Source organism: Dermacentor albipictus, chromosome 5 (assembly GCF_038994185.2).
Source record: "Dermacentor albipictus isolate Rhodes 1998 colony chromosome 5, USDA_Dalb.pri_finalv2, whole genome shotgun sequence".
Taxonomy (NCBI): Eukaryota; Metazoa; Arthropoda; class Arachnida; order Ixodida; family Ixodidae; genus Dermacentor; species Dermacentor albipictus.
In genome coordinates, this window is record NC_091825.1 from 73405624 (window position 1) to 73427170 (window position 21547).

A 21547-nucleotide genomic window follows, 5' to 3' on the forward strand; every position below is an offset into this window, starting at 1 on the left:
TAAACAACTGACAAGCAGTCGCGTGGAGACGACTACAAACTTATACGTATCCGCATCCGGTTGTGACGAACCACATTTTCCCCGAGGCTAGGAGCGATAGATGTAATCTTTCTGGGGCGAGAGGGACCCTCGACCACATAATATGAGAATGTCCGTACTCTCCCGGGGGAACGCACAAAATAGGTAGTAGAGAGACCTGGAGACCCTGCTCAGCAGCTCGGACTCTGAGCTCCAGCTCCGGCTCGTCCAATTGGCTGAAGAGGCTGCTGGGACCCAAGAGCTCCCAGCCTGACTCTGAGGCGGTGGCACTCGCCCCCTGACCTGCCTGTCGGGGGCTGGGTCGATCACCTTATTCGTTGGGCAATAAAGTTCATTCTATCTATCAATTCTGTCATCGTAATAGGGAGGCCGTGTCTGCGGGGGTATGCGCCATTGCTTAAGGAGGCATGAACCATTGATTGTCTTACGTGAAGAACTGATTTAACTTTGAAGCAATTTAATTTTGAAGATTCGCGAGCGACAGTGAAGGACGGATGCTGCTGATCACGCTACCGAGCAAACTCGAGACATCGGAACCAAGCGACAACGGTGGACTGTGGGCATACCGTCACTGGCGTCGTTCTCTCCGTCGCAGCCGAACGCTTGTTACCTCATTAAGAAACACAAACACATCAATCGTCAAACCAATACAACCTATCGTCAAAACGATTGCAGCGCCCGCCTTTCCAGTGAAGGGCCCTGCATCCAATATAGGGAGCTTTGGTTTAGCGGTTCCACGCATTCCATCTCAGCTGGAACACCACGAGTAGAGCGTACTCCCGAGGAAGAAACTGCCTACTGCGAGTGTAAGCGAGAGTTGGCTCATGAACGGGCTAGTCGTCGTAAAGCCTACCTCATACGCAATAGCAAAATAAATAAAATTCCTAAAGGATGCTCACCCACGAGGCATGCAAAATCAAAAATGAGGGGAAGAAATGGTGAAAAAATGGTGAAACAAAAGATTTACGAGAATTCTTCCGAAGTTTCACTTGCATGGTGTGACACTCGGTGTAACTACCACACCTTCGCTATTCGACCATCTTCATGGTCTGGAAGTGGCGGTGATATTAAAGCAAAAGCTTTAGTAAGCGCGTCGAGCCGAGTTTCACCGTCGCCAGCAATTTTACCTAAATTTGACCGCAGCTGCACCGTAGCCTTGGCAACGCAACGCATCGACCTCCGTCGGCGTCACCGGCTTGGCCCATGCACTCACCGCAGCTGGGTCGCCGCCTGACCACTTAACCCACCGCGCTTATGACCAAGAGGAGCGTCGCGCTCGCCAAGTCAGTGACATAGAGTTTCATACAATAATTACTAGAGGGAACTCAGGCGCTGCAGTCGTTCTACCACCATGGGAATGATGGGAAGTTCATGGATTTGTCTCACCTTCGTGCTTGTGGATTTAGACGTTCTTGTGGCTTCGTATAATACGCGATTTAAATCTGATTGTCGCAAATTTCAGCGCAGTATGCGCTCTTCGAAGTGCAGAAGACGCCCCGAACACGCATAATTGCTATGAACTGCCACGATTGGGCTTGTCCAGGGGGCCAAACTGAAACGCGCCAAGCGTCTCAAGGCACTGGCAAGGCCACGATAAATTTATAAAGGCGATGCATCTGTTTGTCGATACATTCGTCCGTGGTTTAATGGTTTCACTATCAGGCTTCTGCGCTAGAGTTCCTGTGTTCGAATCCTGCCGTTGGGTAATTTTAATGATGTTTATTTAATTGTTTATTACGCAGTACATTGTTGAAAATGACGAGTTTACAAAGTCACAAAGCCGTTTGAAGCCAAAAGGACGAAGTTTAGTCAAATCCATGTACTTCTCATAATAACAATGCTGGTACAACCGCTCTCGTTCCAGCTCCCCACTACTGCGCTGTTCGATGATGATAATCATGGTCATCATGATGGCGATGATGAAAAGTTCTTTGCATTCTTCAAAAGCAGGGCGGTTGCAAATTGGCATCCAGCCTCCTGGGGGCAATCGCGCATTAACTGCGAGTATCGCTCTCTAGCATTTTGGCTCTCTCTAATTCATCACTTCTATCGCGCGTAAAACCTCCATATCTGCATAGCACAATTTCCTAGGCCTGCATCGAATCTGTTTCTAGCAATCTACGGTTATTGTTACTCTCTGGATATCGTGCACCATCAAGCGCCACCACCACTGAAATTCGCGCATGGCCCAGTCGTCGAAGTTGTCTAGGTATGTGCTCGCCGTCGTGGTGACGTTGTGGTCGTCACAGCGTTTTAATTCCAGCTTCATCATCTGACTCTCGTCATGCTGCCGTGGCCCTGCACTTTACGCCGATTCACAGGTGCAAGTTGCGTAATGGCTTGAGGCACTAGGTATGTGATCGTGATAAGGTCGTAGTTGTTCCGTCATCGATATCCCAGCTTCTTCATAAGACTATCATCGCACATTCGCGGTCATGCCTTCAGTGTATTCCCTGTAACCCAAGTTGTCTTATTAACTTGGGCCACCAAGAATGTGCTCATGGTCGTGATGGCGCCATGGCCGTTCCATCTTCGTCATACCAGCTTTGTGATCGGAATCTTGTTATGCCATCGTCGTAATGCCATCGTTGCCATATAATTTCTCGTGTATGAGTTGGCATACCTACGTTGTGAGGCGATCGTCGTTCACTCCATTCGGACTCCATTCCGCCGTTGTCACGCCATCGTCGTCGTCCTACTCTCGTCATGCCATCATCTTCAAACCTTTTATACCAACCCTGCAGCCGAATTTACCTAATAACTTAGGCCACTAAGTATATGTTTGTGCTCGTTTGTGCTCGGTAGTGTCGTCATTCCAACTTTGTCATCCCGCTATCGTCACGCCATCGTCGTCACGTCTCTTACGCAGGCCCATTTGGCCCAAGTTTAGTAGTTTTGTCCCCTACATATGTGCTCATGAACGTGATGCCACTACGGTTCCTACATCGCCCCCATTCGAGCTTTCTCGTCCGACTCTCGTCATTCTGTAGTTGCCAAGCCATCATCGTCATAGTGTTGCCGTGAATTCGTTGTCACAACATCGTCATCAGCTTGTCGTGATCGTTCTATTGTCATCGCTCCAGCTTCGTCATTCGTCTCTGGCCATGCCGACGTCATCACAAAAATTGTCGTTACACGACGGTCCTCTAGCCGTCACGTCACAGTGACTCTCTAGTTTTAGCGTCGTCATCACTACAGAAACGCCATCCCATTGTTTTCATGTCGTCACAGTGATACCGCCTTCGCCGGCCAATCATTGTCCTTCCTTCAATATTATTTCGTGAGTGTGCCACTGTTGTCACGATGTTGTAGTCAGACAGTCGCTGTCACGCGTATGTCGTCATACCGTCGTTCATATGCAGTCATGGTTCTGCAATGGTCGTCATTACCGCTTCTTCATCTGGCTGTCGTCATCCCTTTGTCTTCATGTGGTCGTCGTTATACTATCACTATTATTTTGTGTTTGTCATCTCCCTGTCGTGATCCCATAGTCATAATATCGCCTTTGTCGTTCCATCTACATCATTTCTTCTTCGTCATTCCATCGTTGTGACTTCGTGATCATAAGCACTTCTTGTCAAACAGTCATGCTCATGGGTGACTTTGTCAAATGAGTGCTATAACAGAGTTGGTCGATAGCAAATAATGTAGGTTTCACGTAGCCGAAGCAAAGGATGACTCAGAACCGGCCACTAGTGATTTTAAATGATCCTCCACCTTTAGGTGCACATCGTTTGAATGCAAATCGCATGACCGTCGACAGTCTTCGTGATGTGCTGATAATTTTTTATTTAATTTTTAATTTATTCAATTTTTGTAGGCATGCAGCACATACCCTGTTACTCATGTTCACTTGAGAGAGCTGAAATGAAGAGCGGCACAGAAGCAGTGAATTCACGGCGGAGCTTGCTGAAGCTTATGGCTGCTGTAACGAGTAGCCCATGTCGCGCAGGTTCTGTTTCGCCCAATGGAAAATTTTAAGTGTTTGCTCTTTTCCGTAGAATTATCTGTGAAAAGCGGTTGGAACCACAGCTACTAAAAAGCCCGTCAAGCATCCTAAGAATGCTGATCGCATTAAAAGCTGATATGCAGTGGGAGCTAACCTGACAGTCACGAACATACATATAGTAATATGCCGAACGTTTCCCAATTCTGGGCAGTGATATACCAATATGCCTTAATAGAGCTTTCTCGCATCGCCATTATTGTACAACGCAAAAATAGGATTGAGGTTTGCGTGAGTTTTGTTATCCCACAACAATAAGCAATAGAGTGGGCGAGATTCTATTGCAGGACAGTGGTTGCTTCATCCGCCGCACAATGAACAAAATCTGCGCCTCATCTATTGCACGCATAGCGCGGAGCACATTAGCGCGCGTGTAATTTACCTGATCTATCAATACTAATTGCGCATTAAAGAAACAACACCGTCTCATGGGTATAGACTTGGGCATCTTGATGGTCCATGTTTAAAACAAGAACAGCGCGAGGGATAGGCAAAAACGAAGAAACATACAATCAGCGGTGAATTTAAACAATAGCTGTTGGAATTCAGAGCTGTGTGTGTCTTTCTTCATTTGTTACTGTTCCTCGCGCTATACTTATTTTAAACATGAACCACACCCGTCGCAGGGGTGTAGTGGTTTCGGCGTAGCAATGCTAAGTCCGACGGTGCGGGATGATATCCCCGTCTTGGCGGTCCTGTTTCGGTGGTAGCTAAATTTAAGTGCGCCCGTTTACTGTGCATTCGGTGCAAGTTAAAGTACCACTAGGGATTGAAATCAATCTAGAGCCCCTCATTAAGGTGTGCCTCATAATAATATTGCGGCTCGGACACACAAAACTGAAGAATTTAATTTGCATTTAAATTAAAGGGTCACGAAAGAGGAACACAAAGTCATTTCAGACAAATGATCGTTTGAAAATTACCTATTTTTGTTATCTCGATAATAGGTTGATAATTAGAAGCGGCAATGAAGGCCAACGCATCATTTCATCTATTTCATGTCGACACCACTGCGTAGTAAGTCAGTGTGAGGTCACCGGTTCCAGAAAATTCGTCACGTACATGAGCCGTTTGGCTGACTTCAAGTTTATGAATCCCACCAAGTTTACTCTTCGGATATTTCCGAGTATACAATGGAATTTATATATATATATATATATATATATATATATATATATATATATATAAGCTTTACCTCGGGACCAACGCCAATGCCACCTTTGAAAAACGAGCGAAATGCGGAAATGTTTTTATGAGGCAACCTCTGAATAGATATGCGTGCCAGGTTCTGCATTTACAAGACAAAGTTTGCATATAATAATTTACTCGTTGAAGTAATCAAAATTTTGATTTCGGGCCCACATTATTCAACAAGATATTGACAAAAATTCGTACTGTGATAAAGCAAAAAGACAAACAAACACTATGTTCCCAAACCAGTAGCTCTGCACCAAATCGAATTTCACATTTCCGTAAACTGCTTCCGCTTGAGCATCTAAAGTGAACCACTTTGATATGCCAACTTATATCATTGGTGAATCTCGCCACCCTTAGGAGGGCTTCATATAAGTACTATTCACGCATCAATGGGGCATTCGGAAGCCAAGCATAATGCGTCAATTTCGTGCGTGTTTTGGAGCAATTTAAAAAACTGTGACAACTATTTCACTGTTCATATGCAGAGATGTACAATTCATTGTACCGTTTTCTGAAAATTTCCGATTTGACACAGTTTTGATCACACGAGAGTCGGCCTGAATACAAAAAACTGCCTCCCACAGTCGCTAGATTTGTTATGTACTTAAATACAACAAATCCCATGGAATTTCGTGCGGTGGTTATCAAGAAAAAAAAAAGGATTTATCCACTTCCATGTGCTTACATAGAGCCTGTGAGCTAAAGCTACCTCTTAACGAAAAGAATTTAGGCTTAAGCAGTAAGCTAAGTAGGCAGGCTGGGTAGGCCTAAGCAGACTCCGTCAAATTACGTGACGTCACCGATGTTGGTACGCCAACTTCGACGTAGCGTTGCCACTTTTTTGTTTTGTATGTTTTCCGGCTCACCGAGCCTCCCACCAGAGTAAGAAATTCTTTATAGCTATTATAGAAGCATAGTGCACTAATAATGCTGAAAATTATTTTTTTCTGTATGGTGTCCCTTAACATATAACACCCAAGCATCGTATTGAGGTCACGTGTGTTAAAGGAGCGTCATGCAATATCAGATATGTTTGTTATGAAACCATAATGTCGAAAGTATCATTTTTGCAAACTTAGCTCGAACCTCAATATTCACATTTCAGCTTTTAAAAACCAACTCATGCCATATAGCAGCGGTCTTGTTACGCTAGAGTAAATATTGTTGGTTGGTATCAGTTGGTGGTTTAACGAAGGAATTATTAAGTAAAGAATTATTTTACTAATGATTGTTTTACTAAAATGAATTTATTCTGCTTTTTATATTCTAGTTAGTGTCACAGGTCACGCTCCACATTTGTCCGAACATTTGCTTACGCCTGAGACTCACTATAAAATAAATGTAAACAAACAGAAGAAAATTTTTCTGGCAATGGCGGTGCACTTAAAATTGATGCTAACTCACCTACTACTCATATTCATACTCATATTCAAGCCACAAGACCCCGAAGTTGAGTTTTGTTGTTTTACGCAACACCTCATCACGTGCTCAGGATTAGCAAGATGAATGGTTTATTGCTTAGAATTTCGCTAGCTTAATTAGGTTCAATTTTTGCCTAAGTGACGTTGAAGCAAAGATCAATTGTTCAAGAAATATTTCAGGCAAACTGAAGCATTTGAAATGGAAATGCGGTAGGTTCCTAAAGAGCAGGAGAAAATCTGGTTGTCCTTTCTAGCACACTTTTAACTTTTCTGCTGTATTCATGCTGAACTTCAACCAATGCTTCCAAGATGACTGTTTCGGGAGTTGAAGACACTGCCATCGGCTACGACTCAACGTGGCGTACACAAACAACCTCCTCTACCACCTCGGTAACTGAAAGCCCTAGTGCCGTGAACTCTATCTCTCTCGAATTGATGGTACATTTTCTTTTAGACTGTAGAGCCCACAATTGTCAATGGGTCACATGCACAACATATGGCAACACTGTGCCACGGCACCTTGACATTAAGGCGCATATTAGGTCTGCGGCATTCTCTGTCAATGAAAGGTCAAGTACCTGACTTTTTGCTTGATTGCCTTCATTGAAATGACTTCCTTTCAAAACTCTAGCTGTCATTCGGACTATGTATGTCGTAAAAAAAGCCAGTCAGGAAGCCAAGGGCACTCATACATTCGGTCAAGTAGGGCTCAAAAGTGAAGTGAGTATATCCAATGGAGTATTGTTATCTTTTCATTTCTTTTTAATTTTCTTCCACCATCCTTATTCTAGAGCATTTCGTCCCTTTCTATCCCTCCTCTTGAAAATTGATATGTACAACAATATTTGTATGCCAGCAAACCTGTCTGGCTTGACATAAAGAGCTCTCTCTCACCCATCTTTCTTTTATCTCACCTTAGGCTACCTTCTCAATAACCTCTTCAAGAACCCAAAACAACAATGATAATTGCATCCTAGCGATGACCAAGCATAAAAAGGGGTGCACGAGAACTTCGTGCTTTCTGCGAGTAATTGATATTTGTTTAGCTGCGCCAGTCTTTTCAGTTGGCAATATCTGCAGAGCGATACTATCCTGTCGAACACTATTCAAGTCGAGTGCACCAGTCTGTCGTTATCGCTCTTTTTCGGTGAGGCCTATGCCACAGTCCGTCCTGTTTAACCTTTCCCCACTGAATTTGAAAGAAGCTAGCGCCTTCAGGACGAATCTTCTATTTTATGGGCCGCTTAACATAAAAAATAACGCCTGCTTGATGCACATTTCTATGGAGAGAACATCAGCAGGATTATTCTCATGACCTGCCATTATCTATGGGTCCACCTCTAGTACGTGCTTCTCACACTTATATATGAAGTGTTCCTCTTTTCATTTTAGCGAAAGCCAGTCGACAATCATTGTCGAGTACTTATTGTGGCGCTTTGCCAGCGGCGTTGGAATGAGGGCTGAAAGAAGCTCAATTTTAAAGGCTTATAGTGGTGTAATGTAACGTCTGTGTCAAATAGGTATACGCGCAGAGCATAGTGCGATTCAATAATGTGCCTTGAAATGAAGTACCCTCGACAAAACAATTTTCTTCGAACGCCACCAGAAGCTACAATAACACATTAACACTTTTCCTAACACCACCTGCATCTCCTTAATAAGCTTTGCACATTCACTGTAATTGTGAGAAAGTACCGCAAATCTGTCGAATTATAGAACGCCAGTACAGTTTCTTGAACTGGGGACCAATTATTCGTTGGCATTCATCTTGCTCTACAATTTTCTAAGTGAAACGTTTTTACGTAATCATATTTTATAAGTTGATTATTTAGACCTGTTATGTAATTGGGTGGAATGAAAAAAAATTGTCTGAGTATTGTCTGAGTAAACAACATTACTGTGGTTCTTTACAGCCACGTGGCATTTGTATATATTTAAATCTTGGTACATGATTGTTGGGACGCCCTGTATACGCTTACCGAAACTGCCCAGTGCAACGCGCACATTCAAGCGTAACCTTTCTGCGCATATAGTACATTTGGCGGTGAGGGTTTCACAAGAAGAGTCGAAAGTACGCTGTATGAGTTCCTCGTCCTCCAGTACCACTTCCTACGTCTTTTAAGCGCACTTACCCAGATTATGAATTTCACTTACACTCACCAACTATGTTGGCCGAAAATACGTGCTGATATGATAATGCGGATGCAGAATTGGGAAATTTTTGTGTAAAGCTTTGCGTAAGATACAAGCGTTTATGGAAATCAAGTCATAGATTTTAACATCCGAAGGCAAGGCATGAGCTGTGAGGGATGTCTTACAGTGGAACTACAAATTTCGGTCACCTTGGGGCTCGTTAACGCGCAACTTAGTCCAAGTGCACGAGCCTTTTTCCCATTCGCCTCCATCGGAATAAGGCCGGTGCGGCCGGCAATCAAAGTCCTGCTCAACATGCCACAGCAATTAAGCCGCCATAGCAGATGTCAAAGCTGTTTGTGGTATTAGGCTACTCCCGGTGACCGGTATCAAAGTATAAAGACAGATTTTCCTTTGTCTTTCCTTTGCATTATCTGATCGACACCGCCATGTCGATTGTTTTTTCAATGACACGTGTCAAGAGCAACGCACGTTCAGTATTCGGAATTCTTTATTTATATGTGTTTTAATTCTATTTCTTTTTAACCTGCGCTGGAGACTTCAGTCAGCGCACTGTCTACACATTCACAGCGCCTAAGAAAGTGATGTGTCAGAACGCAGTTGAAACCTTTGCTTCAAACATTCTACAGGTTTTTTTTTATTCTTTGTCACTGCGCAGAATATAATGGAAAACAATTTCAATCTGTTTTGATGCTGATCGTCTGACGTCAGATTTACATGGTCACCGATGTAAGCATCTAGTGGGGACACACATCCTTGTTTTAACCAACCAATCAAATGCTCCTCTCGTTTAAGGAGACCACTAGTTTTATTTAACAGCGAATAGCATACCGTACCTTTACCGGATTTTGTTATCTAGTTGCCTGAGAATAGGCTAGGATCACGTAGGAATGGAGAGAGCTTCGGTGGCGCTGAACCAGCGTAATAAAAGCAGATAACCGGAGAGGGATTGTGGTGCCGTCGTCTCGAATTGTTCCGCTTGCTCTGGCTTAGCTAGCGTTGGCTGGTCAAAAATCTCGGCGGCATGCAATGGAATGCTAAATATTTCACTAAAGCTGATCTTTAGGGAAAGATATTTGGCAGAGCCACCATGTATGCGAGCGGAAAGGGCACGGCAAAGTTATACTGCCTCGTGAAAACTTTAATATAGCCAAATAAATTCGCTCTTCCCGGAAGCTTCGAGTATCCAGTGTGAAAGCGTCCGGTAGGCAGAAATCTATTCCTTGCGGAACGGGGCAGTATTCGGCTATTACAAAGAAAGGCTCAGTTTTGTTCGGCTTACTAATGGTATCTTTAGGGTGTGCATATCATTTTGATGTGGTGAGTTTTTGCGGATTTATGACGTCACGTGACAGAGAGGCCAGGTGGACGCAGCGTGATAATTTTTCACTACAAGCTGAGGGCTAGTGACGAAACCAGTTCTGAAACGAGAAAGAATTGTATTTCTGTTTTTGGGCCTACTGATAAATAATCCATGTAAACCCCTCATTTCAGTCTAGGAGTTTCAGTGGTTTTCGTGTCGTCGTGACAGACAAGCAAAGCGGGGGCAGCCCGAAAAAGTTTGACGAAGGGCGGATAGAGCTGATTACATAAATGAAAAGAAATCTGTTTGGAATAGTTTTACGTATTATCGCACATTTGTGAGACAGTTTCTTCAAGACATTAGACGCGTCACCAAGCTTTTGCTATTTTGACCAATGAAAATGTGGCATTGGCATAAGAGAAAAAAATACCCTGTGAATCTCTGTGATGAAACTTAACATGATGGCCGGTGCTTTTTGACCTCAAGGCAAGGGCCAAATGCTTTCGTAGTCTGACACAGATGCCCTGGATTTCTCATTGTAAATCATAACGCATAAGCTTGGTGTGACATGCGCCCACGGGTGGCGCGAAAAGCGCCAGGCGCCACGCGGACCGAATATCGCGTTTCAATTACTGTAACAAAGTACAAATAATATTCCTACCGAATAACGCAAGCATCGCTGCTCTTGTCATGACTGCAAAATTGTTTTGTGGACATTGCTTTTGAAGTGAACTGCCTCTGTAGCATAAAGATTTACTTCAGAACTACTAGAGCTTCTGAGATATCAAAGATGTTCTCTGCTTGCGAAGAAAAGTTCCTGAGAAAAGAGTAAGTTTCCCGTTATCTGACGGAACTTCGCGCCGTACATGTGATCCATCATATGTCGCTTTGTGAAAGCGAAGGCAAATACGCAGCTACAAAATATGTTGTACCTGAATGCACGACGCACCACCGCCAGCGAAGGTGTCGGGGTCTGAACGCAATCAATGTAGTCATGTGCGCAAAGTCGAGGTTAAGTAAAATAGCATGAATGAATTGGTGACGCTCTAATTGTGTTTACTCCCAGGGTAGCGAAACATCAAGAGCATTTACGGAAGGCCTAACTTATATTCCTTTCCATATAGATAATGGTGGTGAGACACCTAATTCAAGTGGAAACGTTCTGCCAGAAATAAAGTATAGGGAGAAATTGGGTGTATAGAGACGCTGCATGCTATTTCTGCGTTTCACAGACGCTCAAGAAGATTCATACAAATGCTAGAAGGGTGGCGGTACATGTTTACCAGAACAAGATAAACAATATACGTGTGAATGCAATATCATAACTATACAATTGCCCTATCAAAATAAAAGCACTGCCAAAATGTTGGCCTGCCTTACCCTCGAAAGGGTTTCTGAACTTATCCACTCCTTAGTGGGGCTGACGATATTTGTTTCTCACGCGCTGAAAAAGATACCGTTATCTCACATTTAACAACGACTAACGTTAACCACTTGCACACACATAGCAGGTTGCAATCAAGACGAGGCATTAACTTAAACGTGGTCAGGATGCTAAATAGCAGTTTTTGTAACAGCTGCAATGAGCAAAAGTAAGTATTTCAAGATACCCAACAAAATATCGCCATATCCATAACCATCGTCATCATTTTAACCATCATCACCAGCCTATTTTTACGTTCTCTGCAAGAAAAAAGCCTCTCCCAGCGATCTCCAATTACTCCTGTCTCGCGCTAGCTGCTGCCAACGTGCATCGCAAAATTTCTTAATTTATTCGGCCCAGCTTACCTTCTACTGTCTCAGACTGGGCTTCCGTTCCCTTGGCACCCATTCAGTCACTGTGATGGTTCACCGGTTATCAGCCCTACGTATTACATGGCGTACCCAGCTCCATCTTTTTCTCTTAATGTTAACTAGAATGTCGGGAATCCGCGTTTGCTCTCTGATCTAAACCGCTCTCCTACCTGTCTCTTAATATTACGCCAAACACTTTTCGTTCCATCTCTGTTTGTGCGGTCATAATATTATTTTCGAGCTTCGTTACACATCTCCATGTTTGAGCCCAATATGTTAGCATCGGCGTAATGCAATGATGGTAGACTTTTCAACAACAATGGTAAACATCCGGTGAGGAATTGGGTGATGCTTGCCGTATGCACTGCATCTCATTCGACGAGCAATCGTAAGTGCCCCATCTGTGCAATCGGCGAGGCTAATTCGCAGGCCGCCTGGTTGGAAAAGGGAAGCCAGCATCGGAGGAGGAGGGCGTCTACTTATGGAGAGGAGGAACGGGCACCGCTAGGTATGAAGGAGCGCCCAACGGAGGGGGGATGGGGGAAGGAGATGGAGGGTCGCGGAGAAGAAGGGTAGGTGGAGCCGCGCTGGCGTCACCTCATCTGGTAGTTGCTGCGTGCTCGTGCGCGATATGTATGTACCGGTTTCTTTTGGCGATCGAGAGGCCGAGCGCCGAACGCGAAGGACGGAAGAGCAACGCAGCAGGCAGAGCGCGAGTAGACTGACGCCGAAGTAATAGGCAAGCGCCGGGCACGATATGCGGGCTAGGCGTGTCCCAGGAGATTTCCTAAGAACGTGCTGGGTTACTTGTGACAATGAGATTCCGTCACAAGACGGCATAGCATAGAAACTCTGGTACAGAAGCTAAGTGCTTGCGCGTAAGCCCCGTGTACGAAGTGAAACGTCATTATTTTTTATTATTTTGTTTCTTTATCATGATCAGGGTCCCCTTTGAGTGATTGCCGTAGATAAATGCGCTCGTGCACAAACTCTAGAGAATAATTGGCCATTGTGAGTTCTTACTCGCTTGCCAAACTATTGAACGTGGTCTTTGCGTTCTGCATATCATTCTTCAACCCCACTCTCACACATTCTCAGTTGAGGCCCTCAATAATCTATCTGTTGCAACTTGTCCCCAGTGTTGCTGAACAAAACAAAGTCATCTCCAAATTGAAGGTTGCTGAGAGATCCGCCGTTTATCCTCACTCCAAGCCTGCCCATTTTAATACTTTAATACTTCTTATAAGCATACAGTGAGAACATTGGAGAGATTGTGTCTCCTTGCATGGCCACTTCCTCGATGCGTAATTTTCTACTTTTTTTGCGGAGAAGTGAAGTAGCTGAGGACTCTGTAGATATTTCCCAAAATATTTTTGTGGGCCTGCTTCACTCCTTGATTCCGCAATGAATCCACGACTGCTGGTGCCTTCACTGAATTGAATGCCTTTTCAGATTCTATGAAAGTCATATAGAGAAGCTGACTGCATTCCACAAAATTCTCAATATGTCGAATATATATATATACAAAATATCTTACCCCTTAGTCGCACGGAAGTGCGGTGGTCCGGTTGCTCCTTGGTGGCACGTTTATACAAAATTTACGAAACCATAGTTTTAAGCGTCTTCCCTTCGCTCATTGACTCAGAAGGAAACTATCCTGCAAATAAACCGTGGTCAGACGAACGTTAATACGCTATGCCACGGGCAAGGCTCGTTGGCCCTTGTCAACATTCATAGCGCAGTATCTTGTAACAGCATTCTGCCTGTATTCACAGCCACGGTTTACTATATCAAAGCAAGTATGTCGCATCTAGGAATGCATAAAAAAAACAGTTGGATGTGAAGCGGCACTCCGTAGTTATCGTTCTCGGCTCCGCCGAGGTGCGCTCGTATATCTTCGAATGAGCAACCTGCTAATTCTTTCTTAGCTGAATCTCTGTCTCAAGCCTAAGGTTTGCGCTGCTTGAAATTTACAAGAAAATTTCCTTTGCATGAGTGTCGCCTTCCTTGGCTGATAATTTTTTATTGCCGCCTCTTTGCTTTGTTATGCCGCAAGAAAAAAAAACATTAAAGAATAGTATGCGACTACAAATTGTTCAAAACCAACAGTGACCATCGATATGAGAAGAACGGCATTTCAAATGTTTCCTGACCTATTGTTATCATAGCGCTAAAGACTGGCCTGCATAAGCGCTTATAGATGTGGAATAATGGACCATCCAGATCACGGAGAATGCATCATGGACTTCCCGAATTCAATTCGTTGTATTCTCTAAATACCGCACACTGTGTTTAAATACTACAGAAAGTTCGCACTACCACCTGCAGGAAGTGTTAACCCGACATTTTCAGTAGCAACACAGACATATTGTGCATATATATTTTTTTGCTCTTTGAGATCTCACAACAGGAAAAAAAAAATTTAAGCAATGTTTTTGCTCACCATATTTTGAAGTGGTGTGTCTTAATATATCATCAGCACACAATGAAAATGTATATTACAGGAAGGTCTGTAACACTTATTAAAGTTTACACAAGGATGTGCAGGTGGATACTAAAGATGTCCTATGTTCCGCAAAGTATTATGTTGCAAGCAGAGGTGACCGAATGTACTATGTTAGGTCAATCGTAATTTCAAGAGTGGCCCACTGAAACGTCCGTTTTGAGCCCGCATTTAGGCTATAGATGGCTTAATCTATATGTAGCGGCTTTTCTCACCTGCATCTGCTTAAAATTGACTGTTCACAGAGTAAAATTAAGCATGTTCGATCAAACATGTGAAGCTTTAGCCTGCAGATATGCCGGTGCTGCCTAAATGGTATGTACGTCCATAAGTGTGTCGCTATCTATTGGTACTTGAACATTTCGGTGTTTTCATCAAGTGCGAGAGCCATTCAGCTATTTCTGATCCAAGCTAACAAAGCTGCCGCTGGGAATCGCACTGGTAGTACAGTTCTAGAGGAGACTTTCAACGCACGTATACGCACCCCATATGCATCGTCAGGTCAGACTGAGAGGAAATTCGTAGTTTTCATAATACCCCTCTGAATGACCAGGCTCATATGATGACGTGATAAAAAGGAATTGTAGTGGTACTAACCTAAAGCGAACGAAAAAACAACAACAAAAAAAGCAAAGGTTGATGCTACACATACATGGGACCCTGCGATAAGTGAAGCTTCCTTTGATGTTTACTGAAATGCTTCTCGTTCCGTAGTCCTTCTCGAATTCTACGTAGCTCAACACTCTTAGTTCAATGCACACTGTTGTTTCACGTTGTCTTGTTTCTCCAAAGACGGCCGCTTCTGTTGCCGACTTTTCCACTTCCTGTAGCCGATTTCTTCACTTTTTGCCTCTTGTTACCTTTGCCCATTTGGCCACCTACCCTGCGGCACATAACCGTTCTGGCGGAGTGGCTCGAAAATTCACATACCCACTGGTACATGCCAATTTTATCGTACGCATTGGCCCAAGTTGTCTTTTCAGGCACATGGCCAGCGGCCCAAGTTGTTGTATACTCGCCAAGACAGCCCCAGACAGCACCCAAAAAGTGGTGGGAGGTACAATTAACATTTGGTTTTGTTACAATTAGTCTTTCAACATCACACACCGATTTTGCGGTCTCAGATGAAATGATGGTTTAAGAACTCTAATTCACGGAGGTTCTGATTATGACCATTTGCGCCATTTTGTTCTAATTCACGGACAGCATAGATTTTGGCAGACATTTCGGCTAGCTCTCAGAACATTAAAAAAGAAGAGAAGGAGGTGTTCTTTTTTTTTCTCGCGTGAGGTGGTGAGTTAAGTTAGGTTTTATCTGGTATAAGTAAAATAGTGTGAATGCTTCAAGATTATTCACAAAGTTGTAAATGCACGCAGGTTACAAAAAGACCGAGAGAGCGGAAAAACTTGGCAGGATGGTAGGTGTCGCATAGAACTGTGATTTACCTTTCTAATGCGAGTGGTGCGTCAAAGCTTCTGCTGTCGTTGGTACATTTTCTAGTTTTTTGAATATTTCACTAGACTCCAAAAAAGTAAAGCCATGTGCAGCAATGCCAGTGACTTCCATCTCGTTTATATTTTACCTGTATTCGAGTAAAACATCCAACGCTGGCAGGCAGCGCCTCTGTCATCCAAGTGTATGATTTACTTACGAAACACACAGATGCAAAAAACAAGGGCAATCTTACAAATGCAAAAGCTGCTTTCGTGCAAGTTCAACAGTACCGTCAGCGTATGCTTAAGCAAGAAAAACGAGAAATGATGGCTGAATACCTTGAAGCTCGCCAACCACACATGTAGGCAGTTGAGAGTTTGAAATGTCATCTCAGCAACGGAGCCCTCGAAGATCATGTTTCATGGAGAAGAATGCACTGCCACGGGACCTGGGAACGCACACGAGACGACGAATATTCAGCTCATCTGAAAGGGTGACCCGTAGGTAAGCAGATGGGGTGGCACATATGCTGTCTGTTATTGCTTTTCGCGGGCTCGCTTTTCTGTATGCGGCTTGAAAAGGAACCACCGGCGCCATCAAGTTTCCCAAAAGTTTATACAACCTGAATCAGAAGTGGTAGCTAATGGATTCAACTTCTGGCCTACTCTGGAAGTCTTATGATGTGTACATCCGGGTTTTAAGGCAAACTGCCTGGCTTGAAGGCAACTATTGCTCTAAAAAAAAAAGCTTGCTCTAGCCGTTATGCGTTTGAGCTTTTCATACTGACCGCATGACTAGGCAATACGCCAATGCGCGCGCTGCAAGCATGTTATATTGGTGGCGTTATTTGTTTCCAGTGCTCTCTGTAGTCATCGTCTGTATCCTCAGTGGCTATGGTGTTGGGCTGCTGAGCACGAGGTCGCGGGATGGAGTCCCGGCCACGGCGACCGCATTTCGATGGGGGTGAAATGCGAAAACACCCGTGTACGTAGGGTGCACGTTAAAGACCCCAGGTGGTCCAAATCTCCGGAGTCCTCCACTACGGCGTGCCTCATAATCAGAAAGTGGTTTTGGCACGTAAAACCCCATAATTTAATTTTAATCGTCTGTCTCGAGGTAAGCTTCTTATGATGCACTACTAACACGCATACCGTGCATGAATATATGAAATGGCAAAGTCCGTAAATTATGCTTTCTAATGTTATGGCGCGAACTGGACAAAGCTTATTTATCAAGTTATGCCATGAACGGCCGCAAGTCCATTCTTCTTTAGCGCACCGTCAGATTTCTGAAGTTGTTGGAAAGTCTACCGTTTGCAGAAACTATAGAAAATTCGTACCGCCGCAATGGCATTTGGCCAGCTCCCGGTGCCTTCAAGGCTATCCTTCGTTAGCAGTTGAGTTCCGCCACAGACTGGAGTATTCAATGTAGAAATACGCCTAAATATTTTGGCTGGGTAACTGAACCATTAGTAGTACTTCATCGTCATGCTTATTTAAATGAAGGAAGATATGACCTTTGAATGCACTTTATCTACAGATTATTGTAAATATTCGCTTCCAAAACTCTGAATTATATGTTGCGCGAAGAAATGAAACAGCACTTTTTATTTTAATGTTATCTCATTACAACTTAACGCTCAGTGACCAGCAGCAAAAAAGAACAGTACTAATTTGTTAATTGTTAACGGCATAATGTAGTAATTAATATGGTAGAGCTGCAGGAGCTCAGCATGCACATATTGCAATAGTCTGCTAGCTAGATTTAGCATGTAGCGGCGATAATATATTGCAGAATTCGGACTGTTTAAAACAAGTTTACTGACACAGGTCATGTCCTCGTCAGAAATAACGACGTTACAGTGGAGTTTAGATGCTGTGGCTAGCCATTAGGTTTAGTATCTGCAATTGCAGCGATGACGGAAACAATGGAATAGAACACGGTATGGGGACGATAACTGAATTCAACCCAGCTACGGCAAAAGGATGAATGTGCCATGCGCCGTATTAAAATACCCAGGATCACGCTAAGCTTATCAATGAGTTGGATATCCACTAGTTGATGGAACTCAGTCAAGACCCCAATGCACAATCTCCGCTAACACGAAGGACAACGGTTTATCGGCGTTGGAACAGTCAGAAACTTGCAAGTCAGAGCCAAGCGCAGTACTATTCCTTGAGATGTCGTCCTGATAAAGAATTCCGCTCGCGCAACTTTTTCTCATTACAATTATAGGCAAGAAAAATTAAAAGCATGGATTTCAAATCCGATATTCTCTTCTTTGTTTCTTATTGGTGGAGGGTGTACGCCTCGGCTACCATCATCATGGGCAACGCCCTTAATTCTGCGTCTATGTGTAAGGTTTTGTTATGAAGACGGAAAATTCGAAATTTATTGCTTGTTTAGAGAACTACTGTGGCACTAATACAAATCCAGATCATTGGCTTTTACAAAACTACTGAGGTGATTAAAACTAATACCGAAACTTTTGCTGAAATTGTTGTTCTCTGCGTGAAAATTCCTCCTTATTTGGATGGCTGTTTGAGGCCTGCATATTTCATTTTTTGATTAATACTCTGTCATATGTGGTTCTACTGATAATAAATACATATCAATGAATCAGAACTTTGTTATTAATCTTAATACTTGAAACCGAGAGAGTAGTTAAATTATTGGTGGGGAGACAGCAATCATGAATTGAGCACTGTGTACAACTTGCTACCGACATAAGATATTTTGTTTCTTCTCGTCGTTCTGTCAAAATTTCTCTGGATGTGACGTTCTTTATTTTCAGGCAGGTCTGTTAGTACCGGAACTTTCACAACAAACCAATCAAGTCGGCCGAAACGGAGCCAACTCTATGAATATTTGCAACTAAGAGGTTTGGTTTTCATAAATTCTCAGAGAAAGTATATGTATTTGTTCTAACCCCCAGTGCTAATGACTGTTTTGTGCAAAGCAAAAGCTCATTGCATGAAAGGCGAATCCGTTTAATTCTTGAAATACGAGAGGCCATGGTGCTAGATCCCACGCTGAGGACCTTAGCTTGGTCATGTTCGTTCGCTAGCTCTTCTCCTAGTTTTCCCAGGCTGATCAAACGTAAATACCTTTTTGTTCTGTTAATGACTCTCAAGCTCAAAGTGCCACAAATGTCAGTCAGAAAGTGAGAAAAAAGGTACAAGACAGCGCTTTCCTTTCTCGCTTTCCTGAGCATTAACTTCCACTGAGCTTTTCAAATCATCAATCAAAACAAAGCCGTCAAACTTTTAGCGGCAATTTCGGGTACCTAAAGAACTCCATCACCATAAGACTTGTTGCTGGTCTAAAGTAAACTTAAAGAATGCAAAAAAGACACAGGCAAGACTGAACTCTATTAGCGGTCTCTATGAGCACTTGTGGTGCTGAGTCTTGTCTATGTCTTTTCTCGCGCTCTTTTTATTTTGCATTAAACCATTACTACATCGTAGCCATCTATATGTCTACGTATATGTAAATGGCCTTCCATACCTATAGAGTAAGAAGCTCTTCGGCGGTGAGTTCTTCTTTTATCGTTGTATTCTTAGAAGCTCCAGCAGTATGACACTTCCCGGGAATCAAAAAAATGTTCGTCACTGGTACAGTATCTTGATACAAAAGATCTTTTGAGGTAACCGCCTACAAATGTGCACAATATCCTGAAATACACAACACAAAAATAGCCTCATGAAGTTATTTCTGCGCTGAATAAGGCACCACTATTGCTGTATAAATATCTAAATATCACATGCTCGGGCTCCACGTGCCCATACCACGACCTAATTTGAGGTGCGCCTCAGGCGAGGTACTCCGCAATAATCTCGTCCGCCTTAGTCCCCTTGTTTAAAGTGCGCCCAATGCAGAACACACGATTGTTTTTTTTGCGTTTCGCCTCCATCAAAATTCTCCGTGGTCTAGAAACGAACTGGTGACCTCTTCCCCAGCAAGCGGCGCAAACATAGATGTCTGACTGCGATTTTACAACGGGGGTCTTGGTCGCACACTGAGTAGATAGCCCACAACGGGGATGCTGTTGACATTTCCAAGCGACATTCTATGGAACTCCAACGCGTAGGTGCTGGCCACCTGTCCGGGTGTTACGCGGAAACCGACAGTGCCATGGATAAAGACAAAAAAGCTATTACTCGACTGTTGAACCTTGTACACGGAACAGTATTATATAGCCTTCGCTAAAAATATGCGGTGCGCTTTGTGCAAAGTATAGGAATAAGGAGGGAAGTGTGTTTCATTTAGCCACCAATTGTTGTCAAATCATTTCTCAATACAACGAATGCGCTTGCATTCACTCATTCAAACAGCCGTTCGAAGCGGTTATTCGTCGTATCACCGTGTGAATGTTTGTGCCCGCTGCCCATAACCCCATACGTAGTTACATCGAATCATTGAAGATCTACACTCCGGCTCACATTGAAGTCAGTGTGCTTGTTCGCGTTACAAGCTTCATCTGGCTTCCATGATTGTATCCGGTGACCTTTTAGTTGGTTCATTCTTCAGAAGCATTTCTTTCTGAAATGTTAGTACTCGCGAAACTTTGGAATGGGGCTGGAGATATTTCATATAAAATAAAAAAAGCATATGGCTCGTCTCTCATGCGTTATGATATTCATCTTATGAACACTACTGCGAATAACTAAAATGAGATGCAACTTCAACGAGTCGAGGGGCTGAGAAAAATGGATCGGACTGCATTCTCGCAATTTCAGGAAACAAGGAAGCATAGTTTTTTGCATTCGCACTCCTCGCTTACATTACCCTACAAGAAGATGTTCCCTTATAAGAGTAGAGTGTCTTTTGTATTATGCATCCCGCATACCACACCTGGCATTATTATGCAACGTGGTTCTTCTTTCTTCCCCGTTTGAGTTAGGCATGCATTTGCGTTTGCTTTAAATAGCCGTATTTTTTTCACACGCTGCGAATGCTAGTAGCAGCGAAACATGAACCACGCTAGTCATAGTAATGGATCAAGTTCGCAATCATCGCGATGAAAAAAAAAATCCAGATAACAGCAAAACCATATTCCTTTTCTTTTTGTCAGTGTGCGTTCAAGATGCACGGCTAGGTCAAGACGTGAACCTTGATACGAATGAAAGCAGAACGCAGTTGAGAGAAGGACCCAGCTTCTCCACGGATAGCTTCATGGTTGGTTGGAACTTTACTTTCATCCGCCGGCTGTTCCTTGGTCTCATTGAGTATTCTCTAGTCATGGTGCTGTTCGCCATTTACCAGTGTTGCATAGAAGCGTGAGTTTCTTCATCGCACAAGATTACCGCCACCTGTTAAAGCGATTGAAGGACATATAAAGTAAAAGTTAGATCAAGTAGTGTAGTAGGAAGAACACTTGATTATTCAGACGCTGTGTGATATGGTACACCGAGAGAATAAAGAAAGTGCTTCGTGGATTAGAAACGCTAATAAAGTTTGAATGCTCAAACGTGGCATTATTTTACGCTTACATATAGCATTTCATCATTCTTAAACTTCCATAAAATGCTTTTGTCCTCAGTTTTGTCAAGTTCACGGCAATCTCGCTCTCGCCATTTAGAAATCGAGTTATAAGGGCGCTGCGCAGGATGCCTTGAACGACGGCACTCAGCGAACTAAGATAGCGTGGAAGGCGCGAAAGCAGCACACACTGAGAAGTCCAGATAAAGCAACGT

At 43.4% G+C, this 21547-nt stretch overlaps 1 long non-coding RNA gene across 2 annotated transcripts in view; it reads right to left on the reverse strand.

Moving 5' to 3' along the window:
* Window positions 1-21547, reverse strand: part of LOC135899769 (uncharacterized) — a 74507-nt gene that overhangs the window by 43331 nt on the left and 9629 nt on the right. For both annotated transcript variants that reach the window (XR_011514867.1, XR_011514866.1), the window contains exons 2-4: window positions 19359-19525; window positions 16190-16299; window positions 13452-13571 (exon numbers count right to left, since the gene is read on the reverse strand). This is a non-coding gene — a long non-coding RNA (uncharacterized lncRNA). The remainder of the gene's footprint in view (window positions 1-13451; window positions 13572-16189; window positions 16300-19358; window positions 19526-21547) is intronic.